General features: G+C 41.2%; 1 protein-coding gene across 1 annotated transcript in view; it reads left to right on the forward strand.

Annotated features, from left to right (window-relative positions):
• mettl16 (methyltransferase like 16) overlaps nt 1–15,742 on the forward strand; it is a 122,266-nt gene that overhangs the window by 97,196 nt on the left and 9,328 nt on the right.

The raw sequence follows: 15,742 nt of genomic DNA on the forward strand, positions 1-15,742 counted from the left end.
CATTTATTCGCTGCCTACAAGGGGAAGAAAATAGATTTGAATCCCAGCCTCTTCTGAAATGCTTGCCCAAATACCTAGAATAACAATAGGTTGAATATCTCATCCAACTTTCCAAACAGTGAGATTGACTGCTGGATCGTAATAAGCAATTGTACCTATATCAGTACACCATTTAACTAACAGAAACAATGATGTCAATATCCACAGAAGTCACTCACCCTGCCCAGAGTTCCCATTTGACTTTCAAATTAAGGATTATGCCGCTGAGATGAAATAAAACCATTTTGTTTTTCTCAAAGAAAAGAGGATGCATGATGATTGCAGTGATAAGGCACTAAGGCACAATTTAGTGAATTGATTAGTTTGACCTTAATATGCATCTTCCAGTATTTCTGTTCGATACATTTAGCCCCTTGGGGTTTCAACTTGATAGCATTTTAATATGAATCATATCAAGATCCTTCTAAAGTAAAAGAATAAAAAAATTCCCAAACCTGACACAGTATCGAAATTTATGATTGGTTCTGATAAGTACATTTGGGAAAATAAATTTCATTTATCATTGAGTTGATACCAGGACATTGTACGTGTAAGTCATTGCCAGTATAATTTAGAGTGAGATTTGGGATTTTTTTTTTTTTACATGTGTAATTTATATCTTAAAATGCTTTACTGCGACTTCCGATGTGCACCATGGAGTAAGTGGTCACACAAAAGGCAGCTCCTGCCTAAGGTTACAGAAAAGAGCTCTTTTTAAAGCAATATGGGGTGGAATTTTGATGAAAAAGCATAGGTGAATGTTGGAGAAGTACTTTCTCCCAGGAATGGTGGGCGAGATTCTCCTCAAATGCGGAGAGTCATAAAGGCTGCCGTAAAACTGGCCGTGTTTCACGGCAGCCTTCACGCCTGTTCCCGGGACCCGTCCCCCCCCCCCCCCCCCCCCCCCCCCCCCCCATCGGGGCTAGGAGTGGGACCCCGGGAATCACGGCGTCGCGGCCTTAATGACCGTTGTTTCTCTTTTGTATATTGGGGGGGCTGTTCTTTTTGTTCTTAGAATTTTCTGTTATTATTTTCTTTCTTGTGAAAATGTGAAAATTTGAATAAAAAATTTTTTTTTTTTAAATGCTTTACTGCAAATTATGGTGGATGAATAATGGCTTTCAAAAGGGAAATAGATAACTATTTGAAAACAAATTTAGAAAGAGAATAGAGAATGGCACTGAAATTGGACAACGGGATGCTCCTTCAGTTAGATGGCTCAGGAGGAAAAAGCCAAATGATCTTTCTATTATGTAAAATTCTCTGTTTCATCTTTTTGAGAGAGTTCAAATCAGGCTTTTAGTTTCTTCCGTCTCACTTCTTTACAGAATCACTCCTCCATGTGCCAGAATGTTTGCTGAAACATGCACATTCTTTAAAAAAATTGAACGTTTGAGTACACTTTATATTACATACCACTTTTAATATATAATGTGCATAAATTTTTAAACACCCATAAGGAGAATTGACAATTTAAAACCACTTTTTTCCAATTGATTCTCCCACAGTCCAGCTGCTTCTTGGAAGGTACATTTTCTCACTATTGTGGTTATGATTTTTGCTCGAAGTGGATATTCCAATCACTAATATTTGGAATAAACTACCCAAGTCCTAACTCAGCTACTTCCAGAAATAACTGCTCTTTTTTCATGGAAAATCTTCCTGTTATTTGAGCTCTGAAGTAGCAAAGAAGTATACACTCATGGAGGTGTTGGAAAGCAATCATTTTAATTCAGTGTTCATTATTATATGATGAACACATGGCTGCCATGATCATTATTGTATCTGATTTTGCTGTAGATTGCATTCATGGTTACTGATTGTACAACAAATATTAGATTGGGCCACTGCAGAGTATTTTGATGTTGCTTTGTTTTTGAAGTTTGCCACTATTTCTCCCAATTCTATTTCCCTTTTTTGCCCGCTCAGCTATTAGATGATATTAATGGAAGGTTGGGAGGGGGAATTTACAGTAACCAAAATAATAAATCTTTGGGTGCATTCCCAATCCAATAAAGTATTTTCTCCAAAGACTCAATAACTTTTTAATTTTTGTGCTCATTTAAATTTAAAGACAAAAGGTGACCACACATTGATTAAAGACACCTTGCGCTGACTTTATCATTTTTGAAAGCTCCTACCTCTCAGTGACCAATTAATCACACAACTTCATTATCCTCTGTGGGTCCTTAGGCTATTGGGAAGGGACAAATAGGGATATTAATAAAGCACTTATTTTTATTTAGCCGAGGAATATACTGTTTAAGAATCTCTTAACATTTTGTTGCTTCCAGCCATTCATAATAATAACTGAATATTAGCATGATCAAAATCGCACTTGCTTGTAAACTTTTTGAAGATTAACAGCACAAAATAGGATGATTGCATGAGTCATATAGGTAGCCTTGATCTCAAAGGCCTTACTGAAAAGCCCATTCAGTTTTGTAAGAGTATTAAAGATTGGTCCATTATCAAGTAATGCAGATGATCACTTCACCTAGAAAATTAAGTTTAAAAGAAAAAAATATTGCATGCAGATTCCATTACTGTCGCCATGACACATGGCATCTGTCCCAGAAGGAGTTCAGTATCATAACTGGCCATCTTGTTTTAAAGAAATATTAAGGTTTGCCAGTGTTTTATGTTTTTTTTAATGAACCATTTTGGGGAATTTTGAACATGGGAAGAAACAAATCAAATTGTAATTCCTTATATAATGTGAGAGAACTCTGATGGAAGTGCTCTCTCCTGACTAACTTATTTGTCACTAATTTGCTGAATGTCCATGTTATCAAAGAACCGTTTAATTAAGTTGCACAAATTTCCCTCTTCATATTATTGCTCATTCCTCCTGAAAAAGCATTAATCCCAAAACTATGATATGATTCCAAAAATAACAAGGACCCTCCAGTTAGCTTCACAAGTTCCCGTCCTTGCTGTGTGATCCCAGTTCTTGAGTCAAAAAGAGATATTCTCCCAGGCTAGATCATAAAGGGGCCTCACAACCCGTCCAGTTCAGTCTACAATCCCGTCCAGTTCTGTCCACAACAAGGGTCATTGGATAACTTTGACTGGGGATAGTGCCACTATTTAAAATGATACCTGAGCTTCATTCAGCTATCTTGAAGCAGATTGGAATCTTTCTGGTCTGTATGGTACAGTATAATTTAGCAACTAAGCTTGGAGTGGAGCTGTCAATTTAATCTTATTATTTTGTATTCATAGAATCATAGAATTTACAGTGCAGAAAGAGGCCATTCGGCCCATTGGGTCTGCACTGGCCCTTGGAAAGATTACCCTACTTAAGTCCACACCTCCACCCCATCCCCGTAACCCAGTAACCCCACCCAACCTTCACCTAACCTGCACATCTTTGGACTGTGGGAGGAAACCGGAGCACCAGGAGGAAACCCACACAGACATGGGGAGAACGTGGAGACTCCGCACAGACAGTGACCCAAGCCGGGAATCGAATCTTGGGACCCTGGAGTTGTGAAGCAACAGTGTTAACCACTGTGCTACTGTACCACCCCTCACCCAACCCCATGTGTACATGTACAAGCACACTCACCCATCCCCTGCCTACAAACAGCACTTTGTTTACCTTTCCGACATTGCTGCTATAAAGCAATGGTAATGCCCTACAAATGTTCAAACACAAACCTACTATTATACCTTGAAGTGATGTGGTGATTGTCCCTTTAAGGGCAACACGGCAAAGTAAGTCACATGGCCTGTGTTGCCCTTAATGGAACAATCTCAAGTAATAAATAATTTCACAGACGTTTTCTGAACGTAGGCTTGCCCTATATTAATGGCAAAATGCGACATAGATTTTAGGTTTACCTTGGGAGAGTTAAGTTTTGATAGCTATTATCTTTCTTTTTATAGTGTGCTCTGCACCCCAATATAAGATAATAAGAAGTATTGTTAAATTTCACAAACATTTTTGTCATTGCACTTTTTGTTTCCTCAATTTTACTGGCATATTAAGACTCGCAGCAGTACTTGTGTTGCTTGGCAAGTGTTGTTTTTCAGCAGCCATCAGTTATAGAGAGAAGCCTCCTGTGGTACTTCTGCCTGTTACTGTATTCCCCTCGGGCACAGTGTGGGATTCCCAGGCTTGTTAGTGTTTGTGTTACACAGTCTGGAGCTGCAGTGGCACACCAGCTGATGCATGTTAGCTGTTTTGCAAATTAATGAGGTTTTCGTTTAGTACTACTTTTCCCTCTGCTTCTTGATTTTTAAAGATAAAGATTATGTATGCCATTGCTAGGACCTTATCATCATAGATCCTCTTCTAATGGGGTAGTTTGGACATGTAATGCTTGAAAATTAGGTACTCCACCTGCCGTCTGGGGACATGAGTCCTTGTTAGTTTGGACTCTGATTGATATCTAAGCATGACACCAGGTTTAAAATGAATTAGGTGGTTGCTAAATGACCTTGACATCGCAACATCTACTAGTCATGTCTACAGTAAAAACTTCAGTTGCAACATCTTATTTCTCTTGGGTCAGGACATGCGGCATTAAGCTTTTCTCGGGGCATTAAAGAACAAATTACCTAAGCCTGAAATGGGTCCTACAGTATTTTGATACTCAAAGCATGCATTTAGCAGCACATAAAGGAGAGAGAAAGAACAACATAAATGATTTTTCAGTATGATTGAGAGTACCCAGTGTGAATTTGCTCTCAAATTAGAAGACTGAAAAATTAGGCAAACGTTGATATAATTAAAAAATTATTTTAAAAATGCTTTTTGCATATTTAACTTATTAAAAGAAGTGTGCCATCTGTTCCATCGCTGGACATTGAGCACGGTTGCATTTTTATCATTAATAAACACATCAAAACAGAGAAGAGGCTGACATTTGTCAGTCTGGGTAGCAGCATGTTGTTAATAATGCATTCCCTAGCCTTCCATTAGATGCACTTAACCTGCTACCAGAATGCTGGTGGTTTCTGATTCGCAGTAACCCAGCAACAGTTCCATGCAGTGCAGTTGATGTGCACAGCGATTAGTAATCTTCTCAGGGGGATTTTTTTCTTCTCTTTGACACACTCACCTCCTAAAGACCCAGAATCAGGATAGGCTGCCAAGAAAAAAGAAAGAAACAAGAGCAAGTTAGGCAGAAAAATTGGCCTAGTTTCCTCCCCTTCACGTGGTCAGTAGATGAAATCTCCTGACACTTTTTTTTTCAGTCTCTTAAAAGATAAAAGAAGATGCACAAGTGCTGAAGGAACAACAGCAGCCTGGTGTTTGTTTCATTTTCTGTTTTGGAAAATCTCTGTTTTTCTTTTTCACCCGCCTGGGCCTTGCACCAACAGCAAGCAAACAGTCTTCACCCAAACCAACAGAAAGGCTTCAGGTCAAATGTTTGGCTGTTCAGGTTAATGTTAAAGAAAGGCACTATTCAAAGTGTCTGTGTCCTGGCTAGCTTTTCAGCATGATCTAAAACCACCCAACACATCTTTGTGTCATTCTGCATCAACTGATCTTGGTGACTTTTGTGAGGCTTTGTAGGTGCAGAAAGGCAGGCTCATTTGACGTAATAGTCCTTTTAATTAAAAAATGTTTAATTGAGTGAAGTACGAGTTATTTTGGTAATGTAATGTGATACATATACGTTTCACTGGGTATGTATGACTTTTCCTTCAATTGTTTTAAGCATCTGGCCTACCCTCAGAACCTTCCAACAACAAAATGGTCAAAATCAGGATTTTGGTGGCATGGAGATTAAATGTATGTCCTTTCATCACATACCACTCACATCATTTTCACAACTATATGTTAAACTTCATATTTTATTATTATTACAATAATGGAAAATACAGCATAGAATGAGGCTATTCAGAGCATCATACCTGTACTAATGGTGCCATTTTAACCAGTTTACAGCATAGAAGGAGGCCTTTTAGCTCATTGCTCCTGTGTTGGCTCTTTGAGAGACCTATCCAATTATACCATCCTTCTGCTCTTTGCCCTAAGCCCTGGAATGTGAACAGGTCTAATTTCAGTGAGCTGAAAAGAATCTGGTAAGTGATACGTTAAATGAACAATAGGAGGGCTTCAAAGAAGAGATAGTTTGGGTACAGACTGGACATATTCCCAAAGGGAAAAAGGAAGGGCATCTAAAGTTAGAACTCCCTGGATGACTGAAGATATGGAGACCAAAATGAAACACAAAAAGGAAGATTAGATAAATGTCACATTTATAATCCAGTAGTAAACCAATCCAGATACAAAACTTTCAAGGAAGAACTGGATCGGATCAATTAAGCACAAAAATAGAGATCCTATGGCTGAGGTACTGAATTAATACTTTGCTTCTGATTTAATTCAAAACAATAATGCTGCCAATTTTACAGTAAAGGAGGAAGTAGGGAAATTTGATATTGATAAAAATAAAGTGCAGGTACTTAAAAGATTGGCAGCACTCATAGAGAAAGAAGGTGCGACATAGAAAGAACAGGTATGGAGGTGCTATGGTCAGATTTTCGGGAGTTAGGGAGGAAGTTTTAAAAATGTAGGAGCTCAAAGGTAGTAAGTAATCTCTGGATTACTCAGTGCCGTGCAATAGAGGAAGTGAAGAGAGGAAATATCAATGTGTGACTTGAAGCGTTGTGTGGGAGGGAGAGCTTCAGATCCTTTGGACATTGGGGCCAGTTGTGGGGCAGGGGACACCAATTCAAAAGGGATGAGTGGCACCTCGAAAAGATTGGGTCTAGTGTCCTCGTTGGGTGGTTATCTAGTGTGGGTGAAATGAGTTTAAACTAAATTGACAAGGAATTGGGCACTGACATTTAGAAGTAGAAAAGAAAGGCAAGGTACATAAAGTGAGAATGTTGGACAGTACTAGAGAAGGGAGTAATATATTAGATAAGAGCGGAGAAAGAAACACTATGAGAAATACAAAGACAGGTTTGCAATACAGATATCTAAATGCACAAACTGGTGCATTTACAGTCGTGTGGCTTAGATTTCTGACGGCTGGGTGTTAATATTCAAGGATATAAAGTGTTCAAAAAAGATGGGGAAGGAAAGAAAGAAGGTTATGTAGCAGTACTTGTCAGCTTCCTATAGTAAATACTCATAAAGTATTCTCGCCTTGACTTGCATCTCTCAGCATATATCACACTCTTTGTCCCTAACAGGACTCAGTCCGCATCTTACTACCCACTTACTATTTTAATACCAGTGGAAGATTTTCACGATCCCTTTTATGCCAATTCCCATGCTATTCTCATGTTCTGCCTTTGTAAGTCTTATATTCCCCTTCACTTGCCCTCTCAATCTAGACATTATAATGTTGTCAAAGGAGAACATCATTGAGGGTGCATGGACAGAATTCATTTGGTTAGAGTTGAGAAGCCATTCATTGTACAGCACACAATGCTTTGGCTATTTTACACCTACACATTTTTCACAAGTGGTGCTCCTTTATATCTTTCAAATCCATCATTTTCTGTAAGCCTTTAATGTTATTGTCTGAAAATATTGCTGATTGTGTTGAATGTTAGGAATGCATATAACGCAGCAGATGTGGTGAATATTCCCTCGTGTATTGTCATATAACAGGAAGGAGCAGTTAGCTCCAAGGATATTTTTCAGCTGCTAAGATACTACATAATTCTGATATATTCTGTGATATATTAACTGGCCCCTGACTAATAAATAAACAATACTCACATAACATCTATTGCTTATACCTTATTCACTAATGAATAACTTGTATTTTTAAAGGGGGGATTTTGACATGCTTATAGCTGTTGTATCTTTATTCTAATGCATCCCAAACAAAGCCTCAGAATATTGCACGGAAGATAGTGAAAGGACCTCACCAGTAGGATGTTGATATTCCCTTTTTTATTCTCTTATATATTTATATTGCATCAGGAAGCAGTTCTATGCACGTCTCTGGTCCCAGGTGCTCTATTTATATTGAGTAAATTCCAAAGCACCTGAACGGTATTGTAAACAAGTGGACTGACTACCTTTCGAGAGGATATGGAATCTATTCGATATATCCTGAAAATTCGAACAAAAACCGAGAGTGAATCCAATTGAACAGCTACTTGAACAGATTTGGTGCAAATCTGATTGATGTATTGACTCCTGTAGTAAACCATGCATGTTGACAATAATTTTTTTAAATATAAATTTAGAGTACCCAATTAAATTTTTCCAATTAAGGGGTAATTTAGTGTTGCCAATCCACCTAGCCTGCACATCATTGGGTTGTGGGGCGAAACCCACACAAGCACGGGGAGAATGTGCAAACTCCACACAGACAGTGACCCAGAGCCGGGATGGAACCTGGGACCTTGGCGCCGTGAGGCAGCAGTGCTAACCACTGTGCCACCGTGCTGCCCTTCATGTTGACAATAATGAACAATAACATCAATCTTAGTTTTTAAATTACCACTTGATCTAGCATCAGTTAACATTTGTGGAAGAAAATTCCAATTTTCTGCCAGCAATTGTGTGAATAGGTGTTTTCTAATTTCCTCCTGAAAGGTCTGGCTCTAATGCTTTGACCAAGAGACCAGTCGTAAACTCTCCATTGAGCAAAAATGATTTCTCTCTTTCTAATCTGTTCCTCTTAATTCATTTAAATCACCCCATAACCTTTTAAATCCCAAATAATACAACCTTAGTATGTACATTTGCTCCTTGTAATTTAACCTTTAGAATCCAAGTATTATTCTGGTAAATCTACACTGCACTCCTTCCAAGGCGGAATCACGCTTCGTGCTCCAGGTATGATCTGACCAGGGTTTTGTATAGCTGCATTATGACCTCGGTCTTCTTGTATTCAACTCATCCAGCTAAAAATCCAATATTCCATTTGTCTTGTTTAATATCTTCTGTTAATGGCAATTTAAGGATCTTTGTACATGAACTGGTGAGCCTCTTTGGACCTCCCACTGTCTTTCCACCATTCAGAAAGTACCTTGTTCTTTCCTTTTGGGTCCAAAGTGGATTGGCTCACATTCGCCAAGATTGAAAACCATTTGCCACAGCCTTGCCTATTCTGTCAATATCTCTGTGCTACTTCACAACTGTTCCCATTGTACATTCCTGTAGCTTGGGAAGATCCTTGTGAATGTAAATAGCCCAGTAAATGCAAAAAGCACTTTGCTAATTTGTGCAGGTGAGATGAGCCATTCAGTACTCCACAGTCAGAAAATCCTTTCGCCTCTGTTTGTACCAGGTGCCTTTTTTTGGTAATATGCATCGTGCCTGATGCTAGTGATGGACATAGTGCCTGATGGGAGTGATGGGCATAGAGCCTGATGCTGATGATGGGCATAGTGCCTGATGGTGGTGATGGACATAGTGCCTGATGCTGATGATGGACATAGTGCCTGATGGTGGTGATGGGGCACAGTGCCTGATTCTGATGATGGACATAGTGCCTGATGCTGATGATGGACATAGTGCCTGATGGTGGTGATGGACATAGTGCCTGATGCTGATGATGGACATAGTGCCTGATGGTGGTGATGGGGCACAGTGCCTGATTCTGATGATGGACATAGTGCCTGATGCTGATGATGGACATAGTGCCTGATGGTGGTGATGGACATAGTGCCTGATGCTGATGATGGACATAGTGCCTGATGGTGGTGATGGGCACAGAGCCTGATTCTGATGATGGACATAGTGCCTGATGGGAGTGATGGGCATAGAGCCTGATGCTGATGATGGACATAGTGCCTGATGCTGATGATGGGCATCGTGCCTGATGGGAGTGATGGACATAGAGCCTGATGCTGATGATGGGCATAGAGCCTGATGCTGATGATGGACATAGAGCCTGATGCTGATGATGGACATAGAGCCTGATGCTGGTGATGGGCATCGTGCCTGATGGTGGTGATGGGCATAGTGCCTGATGGGAGTGATGGGCATAGAGCCTGATGCTGGTGATGGACATAGTGCCTGATGCTGATGATGGACATAGTGCCTGATGGTGGTGATGGACATAGTGCCTGATGCTGATGATGGACATAGTGCCTGATGGTGGTGATGGGCACAGTGCCTGATGGTGGTGATGGACATAGTGCCTGATGCTGATGATGGACATAGTGCCTGATGGTGGTGATGGGCACAGAGCCTGATTCTGATGATGGACATAGTGCCTGATGGGAGTGATGGGCATAGAGCCTGATGCTGGTGATGGGCATCGTGCCTGATGGTGGTGATGGGCATAGTGCCTGATGGGAGTGATGGGCATAGAGCCTGATGCTGATGATGGACATAGTGCCTGATGGGAGTGATGGGCATAGAGCCTGATGCTGGTGATGGGCATCGTGCCTGATGGTGGTGATGGGCATAGTGCCTGATGGGAGTGATGGGCATAGTGCCTGATGCTGATGATGGCTATAGAGCCTGATGGTGGTGATGGGCATAGAGCCTGATGCTGATGATGGACATAGTGCCTGATGGTGGTGATGGACATAGTGCCTGATGGTGGTGATGGGCATAGAGCCTGATGGTGGTGATGGACATAGTGCCTGATGGTGGTGATGGACATAGTGCCTGATGGTGGTGATGGGGCATAGAGCCTGATGCTGATGATGGACATCGTCCCTGATGGTGGTGATGGGCATCGTGCCTGATGGTGGTGATGGGGCACAGAGCCTGATGCTGATGATGGACATAGTGCCTGATGGGAGTGATGGGCATAGTGCCTGATGCTGATGATGGGCATAGAGCCTGATGCTGATGATGGGCATAGAGCCTGATGGGAGTGATGGGCATAGTGCCTGATGCTGATGATGGGCATAGAGCCTGATGCTGATGATGGGTATAGAGCCTGATGGTGGTGATGGGCATAGTGCCTGATGCTGATGATGGACATCGTGCCTGATGCTGATGATGGACATAGTGCCTGATGGTGGTGATGGGGCACAGTGCCTGATGCTGATGATGGGCATAGAGCCTGATGGGAGTGATGGGCATAGTGCCTGAAGGTCAGAACAATGCTTAGTTTACTGAGCTGCCACTTTTGTCACAATTACCATCAGTAGTCTCAAAATAAATAAGTTCTAAAAGCAAGTATAGCAATAGTTAGAGAAACGTGATCTAACTTAAAAACTTTATGACAGCAATATCTGGGCAGCAGTATCATCCTGTGTTTTTCTCCCTCACAAGAAAGTTAAGATGTCACAAGGCAGAATAATATCTCAGTTACCATTTTAAACAAGAAGTTAAATAGAATATTTTTCCAATTCACATTTTTCAGCACCTTCAATGCAGAGGTAAAAGTTACATTTTTTTCTTGTAAATGTACTGAGCGTTCGTTTGCACTGATAAATTTGTACACACAGCTAGGATGAAGAAATGGTAGATGGCATGATTCCCGTTACTATGTTTAATGTGCACTTTTTTAAAAACTGTATTTTAATCCAAACGTATATAAAGGTTACAAAACAAACAATTTGGGGAACAATCTCCCCAACTATACAGTTTGTGCGAATTTTCCCGTCCCCTCCCCCGATGAAGAGCTCCTCAAACATGGCGATGGACTTCCCCACCTTGCCTCGAAGCCCTCTGCTGAACCCATTAATTCGTACTTAATATTTTACAAACAAAGAAAGTCATAAGTCCCCAGCCAAGCGGCCACTCCTGGTGGCGTTGCTGACCGCCACTGTAGCAGAATTCTTCGCCGGGCAACGGGAGGGGTGAAGGCCACAACATCGGCCCTCCTCCCCTCCAACATCTCCGACTTCTCCAATATCCCAAATATCGGCACCTATGGATCCGGCTCAACCTCCACCCCCACTATCCTTTTTTAAAATAAATTTAGCATACCCAATTATTTTATTTTGAATTAAGGGGCAATTTAGCATGGCCAATCCTCCTAACCTGCACATCTTTGGGTTGTGGGGGTGAAACCCACGCAGACATGGGGGAATGTGCAAACTCCATAGGGACAGTGAGCCAGGGCCGGGATTCGAGCCTGGGTCCTCAACGCCGCAGTCCCAGTGCTATCCACTGCGCCACATGCCGCCCACCACCCCCACTATCCTTATTAGCGCCGCGAACAGTCCCTCTCAAAATCACCCCAACTATTCGCAGCCCCAGAACATATGAATATGATTCGCTGGTCCTCGCCCACACTAATCACACTCGTCTGTCACTCCTTGGAAGAATCCACTCATTCTTTCCCGAGTCATGTGTTCCCTGTGTACCACCTTGAACTGTATCAGGCTCATTCTTGCACACGAGATCGCATTTACCCTTCTTGGCACTAATGTCCACTTTAAAGACTCATTGCTATTGAATTGTGCTTGTTGACTTGGTCCTGTTGCTGTACTGACAGAAGCTATCATGGATTAATTTTTACAATGAATTTTTAAAATGCTGTCTGTAATTCGAATAGAAGGCACAATTATTCACTATCACTGCTTCTGATACTGTAGGTGTTTTGTTTTGTCCATCAGAAATGTCAAGAATAAAAACATGAGAATGAGGCCCCCTGGTGGTCATTCTGAATTTAGAGCTTTTCTGTGAAAAACAGGTATTGTTGGAATTAGTAGCATTCTTTCATAAGGAAAAGAAAAAATCAGACAGATCCAGTGGTTGTAGCAATTTTCAGACCAGAAGCTACAGCATTTAAAAAAAAAGAATTCAATAAAGTACTAAAATCTGCCACCCCCAGTGACAATCTATTTGTTTTTCTCTGATTCTGTCATTAGTCTGGTAGCCACCAAAGGAACAATCATTGGAAGTTAATCCTCAAAGTATTTTTAGGTAGAGGTAATCATGGTTAACAATAACTCTCACACAGATTGCTAAAGAATATAAACTAGTTTTACTGTTGACCGAGCGGTAAGGCCGAGGAAACCACCTCACAGAAACACTGATGAATGAAACAAGAAGGAGGACAAAAGAGAAAGTGGTAAACAAAAACACATGACTAACCAGTTAACAAAAATCAAGAAGACTGCAGAAATCTTGCAGGACCATATTAAGAGCATTTTGACTACATGAAGAGAGTGGATGGGCAGGCACTCTTTCCCAAGGTGGGGGGGGGGGGGGGGGTCATTCACTATGGGGGCATAGGTTTAAGGTCCATGGGGCAAAGTTTAGAGGAGATGTGCGAGGCAGGTTTTTTTACACACAGGGTGGTGAGTGTTACCAGGGGAGGTTGCAGAAGCAGATACATTAACGGCGTTCAAAAGGCATCTCGACAAATACATAGCTAGGATGGGTATAGAGGGATATGGCACAAAGAAGTGCTGAAGGTTTTGGCCAAGGGTGGTATCATGACCATTACAGGCTTGGGAGGGCTGAAGGGCACGTTCCTGTGCTGTATTGTTCTTTGTGAATCTGGCTACTAAATATTTGGAAATCATTACCTTTCAACCCGTGAGTAACTGTCCGTGTGGAGTTTACACATTCTCCAATGTCTGCATGGGTCTCACCCCACAACCCTAAGATGTACAGGGTAGGTGAATTGGCCACGCTAAATTCCCCCTTCATGAAAAAGTAATAATAATAAATATAGATCTATAGATATTGAGTGAGGACTGCACCAGACCTGGTTCTGGCACTCTGCCATTAAATAGCTGGGCATTTATTCTCTGAAATTTAGAAGAATGGGAGGCAGTCTCATTCAAATGTACAAAAATCTTTACAGAGCTTGACGTAATAGATGTATGAAGGATGGGGAGTCTAGAACCAGGGGACACAGTCGCCGAATAAGGGCCAGGCCATTTAGAACTACGGTGAGGAGGAATTTCTTCACACAGGATGGTGAATCTTTGGAATTCTCTACCCAGAGGGCTGTGGTGACTTGATCGTTGTCTGTGTCCAATACTGAGATTGATGGATTTCTACGTATCAAAAACATTAAGGGATATGGGGATAATGCAGAAAATAGTGTTTAAGTAGAAGATCGGCCATGATCTCATTGAATGGCAGAGTGGGCTTGAAACGCTGAATGGTCTACTCCTTCTCCTATTTCTTATGTTTTTACTGAATAACTTGACACTCACTGTCTAGGATCACCCAAGAAGAGTAACATCTTTTGGAGGAGGCTACCAGTACCCCAATAATAGGTAAAATAGAATAGGAGATAGGAAAAGGGTCTACATGGTGACAACCCTCAGTTAATAATAATAATCTTTATTATTGTCACAAGTAGGTTTACATTAACGCTGCAATGAAATTACTCTGAAAAACGCCACATTCCGACACTTGTTCGGATACTGGGAGGGCCGAAGGGCCTGTTCCTGTGCTGTAGTTTTCTTTGTTCTTGGTTTGAGAGGACAGAAGATTTGCAGAAAAAAGTGGGCATAATTAAAAGTGTGCCTATATATGTATGTAATGTACTGACTCCGAGAAAATTCAATCAAGGTTCTTATTCCTGGTTGCTTTTCAGAGAAGGATGTGAGATATTGTTGACATTTCAAGTAGTATTTTCAGATATGCTGTTGTGTTCGGATTATTTAATTCACTGAACAGCAGCTGGATAAATGTCTTTTAAATTTATTGATCAATAGCAACATTGTTACATGTGTATCTATTGTGCCTGGGCCCATATTTATTCTGCAACCAATGTACTATCTGGTCAATATTTTATTGCGGTTTGTGGGACATTGGTTACAAATTGTCTGTCACATTTGAAAAATGAAAAAATGAAATGAAAGTCGTTTATTGGCTTGAAATGAAGTTACTGTGAAAAACCCCTAGTCGTCACGTTCTGGCGCCTGTTCAGGGAGGCTGGTACGGGAATTGAACCCGCGCTGCTGGCCTGCCTTGGTCTGCTTTAAAAGCCAGCGATTTAGACCTGTGCTAAACCAGCCCCATTTGAAACATTATAGTTGCAAAACTTGAAAAATAACTTAATTAACTGTAAAGCACTTTGGGCATCCAGAGATGCGAAAGGTGTATTTTTTTATTCTCAGTATATAGACTTTTCAATTCAGTTTACTTTTTATTTGCTTGGGAAATTTGATAACAGAGCTTAATTTGTATGTGGGCCAGATTTTACTGTCAAAATATCAGGGAGGCATTGGTAAATGGAACAGTAACTTCAGGCAAGCAGCAGATGCATAGTTAAACATGAATACCCAAAAATTGCTATCCGAGTTGCATGCCAACATTAGCTTTGCTAAACAACATCTCATTTTCTGCCTCGACGTTGAAGTGCATTGAAAGCAGAAATTTAGGGGAAATAAGCATTGTGATAATGTTTAGTAATCAAAAGGCCCAGGAAAATGCTCTGGGGTATTGGTTCATTTCTCACCATGGCAGCTGGTGGAATTTAAATTCAGTTAATAAATCGGGAATTGAAAGCTAGTCTCAGTAATAATGACCACAAATCTATCATGGATTGTCGTAAAAACCCCAACTGGTTCCCTCCTGTCCTTTAGGGAAAGAAATCTGCCATCCTTACCTGGCCTGGCCTACTTGTGACTCCACACCCACAGAAATGTGGTTGACTCTTAACTGCCCTTGGAAATGGCCTAGCAGGGCAACATGGTGGTGCAGTAGTTAGCACTGCTGCCTCATGGCGCTCAGGACCCGGGTTCGATCCCGGCCCTGGGTCACTGTCTGTGTGGAGTTTGCACATTCTCCCCTGGTCTGCGTGGGTCCCCACAACCCAAAGATCTGCAGGATAAGCGAATGGCCATGCTAAATTGCCCCTGAATTCGGGGGGAAAAAAAAGAATTTGGTACTTTA

Source organism: Scyliorhinus canicula, chromosome 12, assembly GCF_902713615.1.
Source record: "Scyliorhinus canicula chromosome 12, sScyCan1.1, whole genome shotgun sequence".
Lineage (NCBI taxonomy): Eukaryota > Metazoa > Chordata > Chondrichthyes > Carcharhiniformes > Scyliorhinidae > Scyliorhinus > Scyliorhinus canicula.